Here is a 14,331-nt window from a genome sequence, read left to right as displayed (position 1 = left end):
ACTATTACGATATAACGTATAACGTTATATACTGCTATGATATAACGTATAACGTTATATAGTATTACGATATAACGTATAACGTTATATGCTATTACTATATAACGTATAACGTTATATGCTATTACGATATAACGTATAACGTTATATGCTATTACGATATAACGTATAACGTTATGTACTATTACGATATAACGTATAACGTTATATGCTATTACGATATAACGTATAACGTTGTATACTATTACGATATAACGTATAACGTTATATGCTATTACGATATAACGTATAACGTTATATGCCATTACGATATAACGTATAACGTTATATACTATTACGATATAACGTATAACGTTATATGCTATTACGATATAACGTATAACGTTATATGCTATTACGATATAACGTATAACGTTATATGCTATTACGATATAACGTATAACGTTATATGCTATTACGATATAACGTATAACGTTATATGCTATTACGATATAACGTATAACGTTATATGCTATTACGATATAAGGTATAACGTTATATGCTATTACGATATAACGTATAACGTTATATGCTATTACGATATAACGTATAACGTTATATGCTATTACGATATAACGTATAACGTTATATGCTATTACGATATAACGTATAACGTTATATACTATTACGATATAACGTATAGCGTTATATGTTATTACGATATAACGTATAACGTTATATACTACTATGATATAACGTATAACGTTATATAGTATTACGATATAACGTATAACGTTATATGCTATTACGATATAACGTATAACGTTATATACTATTACGATATAACGTTTAACGTTATATGCTATTACGATATAACGTATAACGTTATATACTATTACGATATAACGTATAACGTTATATACTACTATGATATAACGTATAACGTTATATAGTACTACGATATAACGTATAACGTTATATGCTATTACGATATAACGTATAACGTTATATACAACTATGATATAACGTATAACGTTATATAGTATTACGATATAACGTATAACGTTATATGCTATTACGATATAACGTATAACGTTATATGTTATATCGTAATAACATATAACGTTATATACTATTACGATATAACGTATAACGTTATATAGTATTACGATATAACATATAACGTTATATACTATTACGATATAACGTATAACGTTATATAGTATTACGATATAACATATAACGTTATATACTATTACGATATAACGTATAACGTTATATGCTATTACGATATAACGTATAACGTTATATGCTATTACGATATAACGTATAACGTTATATAGTATTACGATATAACGTTTAACGTTATATACTATTACAAAATAACGTATAGCGTTATATGTTATTACGATATAACCTATAACGTTATATACTATTACGATATAACGTATAACGTTATATAGTATTACGATATAACGTATAACGTTATATACTATTACGTTATAACGTATAACGTTATATAGTATTACGATATAACATATAACGTTATATACTATTACGATATAACGTATAACGTTATATGCTACTATGATATAGCTAATAAGGTTATATAGTATTACGATATAACCTTTAACGTTATATACTATTACGATATAACGTATAACGTTATATGCTATTACGATATAACGTATAACGTTATATGCTATTACGATATAACGTATAACGTTATATAGTATTACGATATAACGTTTAACGTTATATAGTATTACGATATAACGTTTAACGTTATATACTATTACAAAATAACGTATAGCGTTATATGTTATTACGATATAACCTATAACGTTATATACTATTACGATATAACGTATAACGTTATATAGTATTACGATATAACGTATATCGTTATATACTATTACGATATAACGTATAGCGTTATATGTTATTACGATATAACATATAACGTTATATACTATTACGATATAACGTATAACGTTATATAGTATTACATATAACGTATAACGGTATATACTATTACGATATAACGTATAGCGTTATATAGTATTACGATATAACGTATAACGTTATATACTATTACGATATAACGTATAACGTTATATAGTGTTACGATATAACGTATAACGTTATATACTATTACGATATAACGTATAGCGTTATATGTTATTACGATATAACATATAACGTTATATACTATTACGATATAACGTATAACGTTATATAGTATTACGATATAACGTATAACGTTATATGCTATTACGATATAACGTATAACGTTATATGCTACTACGATATAACGTATAACGTTATATACTACTATGATATAACGTATAACGTTATATAGTATTACGATATAACGTATAACGTTATATGCTATTACGATATAACGTATAACGTTATATGCTATTACGATATAACGTATAACGTTATATAGTATTACGATATAACGTATAACGTTATATACTATTACGATATAACGTATAGCGTTATATACTATTACGATATAACGTATAGCGTTATATGTTATTACGATATAACATATAACGTTATATAATATTACGATATAACGTATAACGTTATATAGTATTACGATATAACGTATATCGTTATATACTATTACGATATAACGTATAGCGTTATATGTTATTACGATATAACATATAACGTTATATACTAGTACGTTATAACGTATAACGTTATATAGTATTACGATATAACATATAACGTTATATACTATTACGATATAACGTATAACGTTATATGCTATTATGATATAGCTAATAAGGTTATATAGTATTACGATATAACCTTAACGTTATATACTATTAGGATATAACGTATAACGTTATATGCTATTACGATATAACGTATAACGTTATATAGTATTACGATATAACGTATAACGTTATATACTATTACGATATAACGTATAGCGTTATATACTATTACGATATAACGTATAGCGTTATATGTTATTACGATATAACATATAACGTTATATACTATTACGATATAACGTATAACGTTATATAGTATTACGATATAACGTATATCGTTATATACTATTACGATATAACGTATAGCGTTATATGTTATTACGATATAACATATAACGTTATATACTATTACGATATAACGTATAACGTTATATAGTATTACGATATAACGTATATCGTTATATACTATTACGATATAACGTATAGCGTTATATGTTATTACGATATAACATATAACGTTATATACTATTACGATATAACGTATAACGTTATATAGTATTACGATATAACGTATAACGGTATATACTATTACGATATATCGTATAGCGTTATATAGTATTACGATATAACGTATAACGTTATATACTATTACGAAATAACGTATAACGTTATATAGTGTTACGATATAACGTATAACGTTATATACTATTACGATATAACGTATAGCGTTATATGTTATTACGATATAACATATAACGTTATATACTATTACGATATAACGTATAACGTTATATAGTATTACGATATAACGTATAACGTTATATGCTATTACGATATAACGTATAACGTTATATGCTACTACGATATAACGTATAACGTTATATACTACTATGATATAACGTATAACGTTATATAGTATTACGATATAACGTATAACGTTATATGCTATTACGATATAACGTATAACGTTATATGCTATTACGATATAACGTATAACGTTATATAGTATTACGATATAACGTATAACGTTATATACTATTACGATATAACGTATAGCGTTATATACTATTACGATATAACGTATAGCGTTATATGTTATTACGATATAACATATAACGTTATATACTATTACGATATAACGTATAACGTTATATAGTATTACGATATAACGTATATCGTTATATACTATTACGATATAACGTATAGCGTTATATGTTATTACGATATAACATATAACGTTATATACTATTACGTTATAACGTATAACGTTATATAGTATTACGATATAACATATAACGTTATATACTATTACGATATAACGTATAACGTTATATAGTATTACGATATAACGTATAACGTTATATGCTATTACGATATAACGTATAACGTTATATGCTACTACGATATAACGTATAACGTTATATACTACTATGATATAACGTATAACGTTATATAGTATTACGATATAACGTATAACGTTATATGCTATTACGATATAACGTATAACGTTATATGCTATTACGATATAACGTATAACGTTATATAGTATTACGATATAACGTATAACGTTATATACTATTACGATATAACGTATAGCGTTATATGCTATTACGATATAACGTATAACGTTATATGCTATTACGATATAACGTATAACGTTATATAGTATTACGATATAACGTTATACGTTATATACTATTACAAAATAACGTATAGCGTTATATGTTATTACGATATAACCTATAACGTTATATACTATTACGATATAACGTATAACGTTATATAGTATTACGATATAACGTATAACGTTATATACTATTACGATATAACGTATAGCGTTATATGTTATTACGATATAACATATAACGTTATATACTATTACGATATAACGTATAACGTTATATGCTATTACGATATAACATATAACGTTATATAGTATTACGATATAACGTATAACGTTATATGCTACTACGATATAACGTATAACGTTATATACTACTATGATATAACGTATAACGTTATATAGTATTACGATATAACGTATAACGTTATATGCTATTACGATATAACGTATAACGTTATATGCTATTACGATATAACGTATAACGTTATATAGTATTACGATATAACGTATAACGTTATATACTATTACGATATAACGTATAGCGTTATATGCTATTACGATATAACGTATAACGTTATATGCTATTACGATATAACGTATAACGTTATATAGTATTACGATATAACGTTTAACGTTATATACTATTACAAAATAACGTATAGCGTTATATGTTATTACGATATAACCTATAACGTTATATACTATTACGATATAACGTATAACGTTATATAGTATTACGATATAACGTATAACGTTATATAGTATTACGATATAACGTATAACGTTATATACTATTACGATATAACGTATAGCGTTACATGTTATTACGATATAACATATAACGTTATATACTATTACGATATAACGTATAACGTTATATGCTATTACGATATAACATATAACGTTATATAGTATTACGATATAACGTATAACGTTATATGCTATTACGATATAACGTATAACGTTATATGCTATTACGATATAACATATAACGTTATATACTATTACGATATAACGTATAACGTTATATACTACTATGATATAACGTATAACGTTATATAGTATTACGATATAACGTATAACGTTATATGCTATTACGATATAACGTATAACGTTATATACTACTATGATATAACGTATAACGTTATATAGTATTACGATATAGCGTATAACGTTATATAGTATTACGATATAACATATAACGTTATATACTATTACGATATAACGTATAACGTTATATAGTATTACGATATAACGTATAACGTTATATACTATTACGATATAACGTATAGCGTTATATGTTATTACGCTATAACATATAACGTTATATACTATTACGATATAACGTATAACGTTATATAGTATTACGATATAACGTATAACGTTATATGCTATTACGATATAACGTATAACGTTATATGCTATTACGATATAACGTATAACGTTACATACTATTACGATATAACGTATAACGTTATATGCTACTACGATATAACGTATAACGTTATATCCTATTACGATATAGCGTATAACGTTATATAGTATTACGATATAACATATATCGTTATATAGTATTACGATATAACGTATATCGTTATATACTATTACAAAATAACGTATAGCGTTATATGTTATTACGATATAACCTATAACGTTATATACTATTACGATATAACGTATAACGTTATATAGTATTACGATATAACGTATAACGTTATATACTATTACGATATAACGTATAGCGTTACATGTTATTACGATATAACATATAACGTTATATACTATTACGATATAACGTATAACGTTATATGCTATTACGATATAACATATAACGTTATATAGTATTACGATATAACGTATAACGTTATATGCTATTACGATATAACGTATAACGTTATATGCTATTACGATATAACATATAACGTTATATACTATTACGATATAACGTATAACGTTATATACTACTATGATATAACGTATAACGTTATATAGTATTACGATATAACGTATAACGTTATATGCTATTACGATATAACGTATAACGTTATATACTATTATGATATAACGTATAACGTTATATAGTATTACGATATAGCGTATAACGTTATATAGTATTACGATATAACATATAACGTTATATACTATTACGATATAACGTATAACGTTATATAGTATTACGATATAACGTATAACGTTATATACTATTACGATATAACGTATAGCGTTATATGTTATTACGCTATAACATATAACGTTATATACTATTACGATATAACGTATAACGTTATATAGTATTACGATATAAGGTATAACGTTATATGCTATTACGATATAACGTATAACGTTATATGCTATTACGATATAACGTATAACGTTACATACTATTACGATATAACGTATAACGTTATATGCTACTACGATATAACGTATAACGTTATATCCTATTACGATATAGCGTATAACGTTATATAGTATTACGATATAACATATATCGTTATATAGTATTACGATATAACGTATATCGTTATATACTATTGCGATATAACGTATAACGTTATATAGTATTACGATATAACATATAACGTTATACACTATTACGATATAACGTATAACGTTATATGCTATTACGATATAACATATAACGTTATATGCTATTACGATATAACGTATAACGTTATATGCTATTACGATATAACGTATAACGTTATATGCTATTACGATATAACGTATAACGTTATATGCTACTACGATATAACGTATAACGTTATATGCTATTACGATATAACGTATAACGTTATATGCTATTACGATATAACGTATAGCGTTATATAGTATTACGATATAACGTATAACGTTATATACTATTACGATATAACGTATAGCGTTATATACTATTACGATATAACGTATAGCGTTATATGTTATTACGATATAACATATAATGTTATATACTATTACGATATAACGTATAACGTTATATAGTATTACGATATAACGTATATCGTTATATGCTATTACGATATAACGTATAGCGCTATATGTTATTACGATATAACATATAACGTTATATACTATTACGTTATAACGTATAACGTTATATAGTATTACGATATAACATATAACGTTATATACTATTACGATATAACGTATAACGTTATATGCTATTATGATATAGCTAATAACGTTATATAGTATTACGATATAACCTTTAACGTTATATACTATTACGATATAACGTATAACGTTATATGCTATTACGATATAACATATAACGTTATATGCTATTACGATATAACATATAACGTTATGTACTATTACGATATAACGTATAACGTTATATGCTATTGTGATATAGCTAATAACGTTATATAGTATTACGATATAACGTATAACGTTATATGCTATTACGATATAACATATAACGTTATATAGTATTACGATATAACGTATAACGTTATATGCTATTACGATATAACGTATAACGTTATATGCTATTACGATATAACGTATAACGTTATATAGTATTACGATATAACGTATAACGTTATATGCTATTACGATATAACGTATAACGTTATATGCTATTACGATATAACGTATAACGTTACATACTATTACGATATAACGTATAACGTTATATGCTATTACGATATAACGTATAACGTTATATACTATTACGATATAACGTATAACGTTATATACAACTATGATATAACGTATAACGTTATATGCTATTACGATATAACGTATAACGTTATATACTATTACGATATAACGTATAACGTTATATACAACTATGATATAACGTATAACGTTATATAGTATTACGATATAACGTATAACGTTATATGCTATTACGATATAACGTATAACGTTATATGTTATATCGTAATAACATATAACGTTATATACTATTACGATATAACGTATAACGTTATATAGTATTACGATATAACATATAACGTTATATACTATTACGATATAACGTATAACGTTATATGCTATTACGATATAACGTATAACGTTATATGCTATTACGATATAACGTATAACGTTATATAGTATTACGATATAACGTTATACGTTATATCCTATTACAAAATAACGTATAGCGTTATATGTTATTACGATATAACCTATAACGTTATATACTATTACGATATAACGTATAACGTTATATAGTATTACGATATAACGTATAACGTTATATACTATTACGTTATAACGTATAACGTTATATAGTATTACGATATAACATATAACGTTATATACTATTACGATATAACGTATAACGTTATATGCTACTATGATATAGCTAATAAGGTTATATAGTATTACGATATAACCTTTAACGTTATATACTATTACGATATAACGTATAACGTTATATGCTATTACGATATAACGTATAACGTTATATGCTATTACGATATAACGTATAACGTTATATAGTATTACGATATAACGTTTAACGTTATATGCTATTACGATATAACATATAACGTTATATACTATTACGATATAACATATAACGTTATATACTACTATGATATAACGTATAGCGTTATATGTTATTACGATATAACATATAACGTTATATACTATTACGATATAACGTATAACGCTATATGCTATTACGATATAACGTATAACGCTATATAGTATTACGATATAACGTATAACGTTATATGCTATTACGATATAACGTATAACGTTATATGCTATTACGATATAACGTATAACGTTATATACTATTACGATATAACGTATAACGTTATATCCTACTATGATATAACGTATAACGTTATATAGTATTACGATATAACGTATAACGTTATATGCTATTACGATATAACGTATAACGTTATATGTTATATCGTAATAACATATAACGTTATATACTATTACGATATAACGTATAACGTTATATAGTATTACGATATAACATATAAAGTTATATACTATTGCGATATAACGTGTAACGTTATATGCTATTACGATATAACGTATAACGTTATATACTATTACGATATAACGTATAACGTTATATAGAATTACGATATAACGTATAACGTTATATACTACTATGATATAACGTATAACGTTATATACTACTATGATATAACGTATAACGTTATATACTATTACGATATAACGTATAACGTTATATAGTATTACGATATAACGTATAACGTTATATACTATTACGATATAACGTATAACGTTATATGCTATTATGATACAGCTAATAACGTTATATGCTATTACGATATAACGTATAACGTTATATGCTATTACGATATAACGTATAACGTTATATACTATTACGATATAACGTATAACGTTATATACTGCTATGATATAACGTATAACGTTATATAGTATTACGATATAACGTATAACGTTATATGCTATTACTATATAACGTATAACGTTATATGCTATTACGATATAACGTATAACGTTATATGCTATTACGATATAACGTATAACGTTGTATACTATTACGATATAACGTATAACGTTATATGCTATTACGATATAACGTATAACGTTATATGCTATTACGATATAACGTATAACGTTATATGCTATTACGATATAACGTATAACGTTATATGCTATTACGATATAACGTATAACGTTATATGCTATTACGATATAAGGTATAACGTTATATGCTATTACGATATAACGTATAACGTTATATGCTATTACGATATAACGTATAACGTTATATGCTATTACGATATAACGTATAACGTTATATGCTATTACGATATAACGTATAACGTTATATACTATTACGATATAACGTATAGCGTTATATACTATTACGATATAACGTATAACGTTATATACTACTATGATATAACGTATAACGTTATATAGTACTACGATATAACGTATAACGTTATATGCTATTACGATATAACGTATAACGTTATATACAACTATGATATAACGTATAACGTTATATAGTATTACGATATAACGTATAACGTTATATGCTATTACGATATAACGTATAACGTTATATGTTATTACGATATAACATATAACGTTATATACTATTACGATATAACGTATAACGTTATATAGTATTACGATATAACATATAACGTTATATACTATTACGATATAACGTATAACGTTATATAGTATTACGATATAACATATAACGTTATATACTATTACGATATAACGTATAACGTTATATGCTATTACGATATAACGTATAACGTTATATGCTATTACGATATAACGTATAACGTTATATAGTATTACGATATAACGTTTAACGTTATATACTATTACAAAATAACGTATAGCGTTATATGTTATTACGATATAACCTATAACGTTATATACTATTACGATATAACGTATAACGTTATATAGTATTACGATATAACGTATAACGTTATATACTATTACGTTATAACGTATAACGTTATATAGTATTACGATATAACATATAACGTTATATACTATTACGATATAACGTATAACGTTATATGCTACTATGATATAGCTAATAAGGTTATATAGTATTACGATATAACCTTTAACGTTATATACTATTACGATATAACGTATAACGTTATATGCTATTACGATATAACGTATAACGTTATATGCTATTACGATATAACGTATAACGTTATATAGTATTACGATATAACGTTTAACGTTATATACTATTACAAAATAACGTATAGCGTTATATGTTATTACGATATAACCTATAACGTTATATACTATTACGATATAACGTATAACGTTATATAGTATTACGATATAACGTATATCGTTATATACTATTACGATATAACGTATAGCGTTATATGTTATTACGATATAACATATAACGTTATATACTATTACGATATAACGTATAACGTTATATAGTATTACATATAACGTATAACGGTATATACTATTACGATATAACGTATAGCGTTATATAGTATTACGATATAACGTATAACGTTATATACTATTACGATATAACGTATAACGTTATATAGTGTTACGATATAACGTATAACGTTATATACTATTACGATATAACGTATAGCGTTATATGTTATTACGATATAACATATAACGTTATATACTATTACGATATAACGTATAACGTTATATAGTATTACGATATAACGTATAACGTTATATGCTATTACGATATAACGTATAACGTTATATGCTACTACGATATAACGTATAACGTTATATACTACTATGATATAACGTATAACGTTATATAGTATTACGATATAACGTATAACGTTATATGCTATTACGATATAACGTATAACGTTATATGCTATTACGATATAACGTATAACGTTATATAGTATTACGATATAACGTATAACGTTATATACTATTACGATATAACGTATAGCGTTATATACTATTACGATATAACGTATAGCGTTATATGTTATTACGATATAACATATAACGTTATATAATATTACGATATAACGTATAACGTTATATAGTATTACGATATAACGTATATCATTATATACTATTACGATATAACGTATAGCGTTATATGTTATTACGATATAACATATAACGTTATATACTAGTACGTTATAACGTATAACGTTATATAGTATTACGATATAACATATAACGTTATATACTATTACGATATAACGTATAACGTTATATGCTATTATGATATAGCTAATAAGGTTATATAGTATTACGATATAACCTTAACGTTATATACTATTAGGATATAACGTATAACGTTATATGCTATTACGATATAACGTATAACGTTATATGCTATTACGATATAACGTATAGCGTTATATGTTATTACGATATAACATATAACGTTATATACTATTACGATATAACGTATAAAGTTATATGCTATTACGATATAACATATAACGTTATATAGTATTACGATATAACGTATAACGTTATATGCTATTACGATATAACGTATAACGTTATATGCTATTACGATATAACATATAACGTTATATACTATTACGATATAACGTATAACGTTATATACTACTATGATATAACGTATAACGTTATATAGTATTACGATATAACGTATAACGTTATATGCTATTACGATATAACGTATAACGTTATATACTACTATGATATACCGTATAACGTTATATAGTATTACGATATAGCGTATAACTTTATATAGTATTACGATATAACATATAACGTTATATAGTATTACGATATAACGTATATCGTTATATACTATTACGATATAACCTATAACGTTATATACAATTACGATATAACGTATAACGTTATATAGTATTACGATATAACGTATAACGTTATATACTATTACGATATAACGTATAGCGTTATATGTTATTACGATATAACATATAACGTTATATACTATTACGATATAACGTATAACGTTATATAGTATTACGATATAACGTATATCGTTATATACTATTACGATATAACGTATAGCGTTATATGTTATTACGATATAACATATAACGTTATATACTATTACGATATAACGTATAACGTTATATAGTATTACGATATAACGTATAACGGTATATACTATTACGATATAATGTATAGCGTTATATAGTATTACGATATAACGTATAACGTTATATGCTATTATGATATAGCTAATAAGGTTATATAGTATTACGATATAACCTTTAACGTTATATACTATTACGATATAACGTATAACGTTATATGCTATTACGATATAACGTATAACGTTATATGCCATTACGATATAACGTATAACGTTATATAGTATTACGATATAACGTTTAACGTTATATACTATTACAAAATAACGTATAGCGTTATATGTTATTACGATATAACCTATAACGTTATATACTATTACAAAATAACGTATAGCGTTATATGTTATAACGATATAACCTATAACGTTATATACTATTACGATATAACGTATAACCTTATATAGTATTACGATATAACGTATAACGTTATATACTATTACGATATAACGTATAGCGTTATATGTTATTACGATATAACATATAACGTTATATACTATTACGATATAACGTATAACGTTATATAGTATTACGATATAACGTATATCGTTATATACTATTACGATATAACGTATAGCGTTATATGTTATTACGATATAACATATAACGTTATATACTATTACGATATAACGTATAACGTTATATAGTATTACGATATAACGTATAACGGTATATACTATTACGATATATCGTATAGCGTTATATAGTATTACGATATAACGTATAACGTTATATACTATTACGAAATAACGTATAACGTTATATAGTGTTACGATATAACGTATAACGTTATATACTATTACGATATAACGTATAGCGATATATGTTATTACGATATAACATATAACGTTATATACTATTACGATATAACGTATAACGTTATATAGTATTACGATATAACGTATAACGTTATATGCTATTACGATATAACGTATAACGTTATATGCTACTACGATATAACGTATAACGTTATATACTACTATGATATAACGTATAACGTTATATAGTATTACGATATAACGTATAACGTTATATGCTATTACGATATAACGTATAACGTTATATGCTATTACGATATAACGTATAACGTTATATAGTATTACGATATAACGTATAACGTTATATACTATTACGATATAACGTATAGCGTTATATACTATTACGATATAACGTATAGCGTTATATGTTATTACGATATAACATATAACGTTATATACTATTACGATATAACGTATAACGTTATATAGTATTACGATATAACGTATATCGTTATATACTATTACGATATAACGTATAGCGTTATATGTTATTACGATATAACATATAACGTTATATACTATTACGTTATAACGTATAACGTTATATAGTATTACGATATAACATATAACGTTATATACTATTACGATATAACGTATAACGT

The sequence above is a fragment of the Bombus terrestris genome, chromosome 10 (assembly GCF_910591885.1).
Source record: "Bombus terrestris chromosome 10, iyBomTerr1.2, whole genome shotgun sequence".
NCBI lineage: Eukaryota > Metazoa > Arthropoda > Insecta > Hymenoptera > Apidae > Bombus > Bombus terrestris.
Note: the sequence above shows the minus strand (reverse complement) of the source record.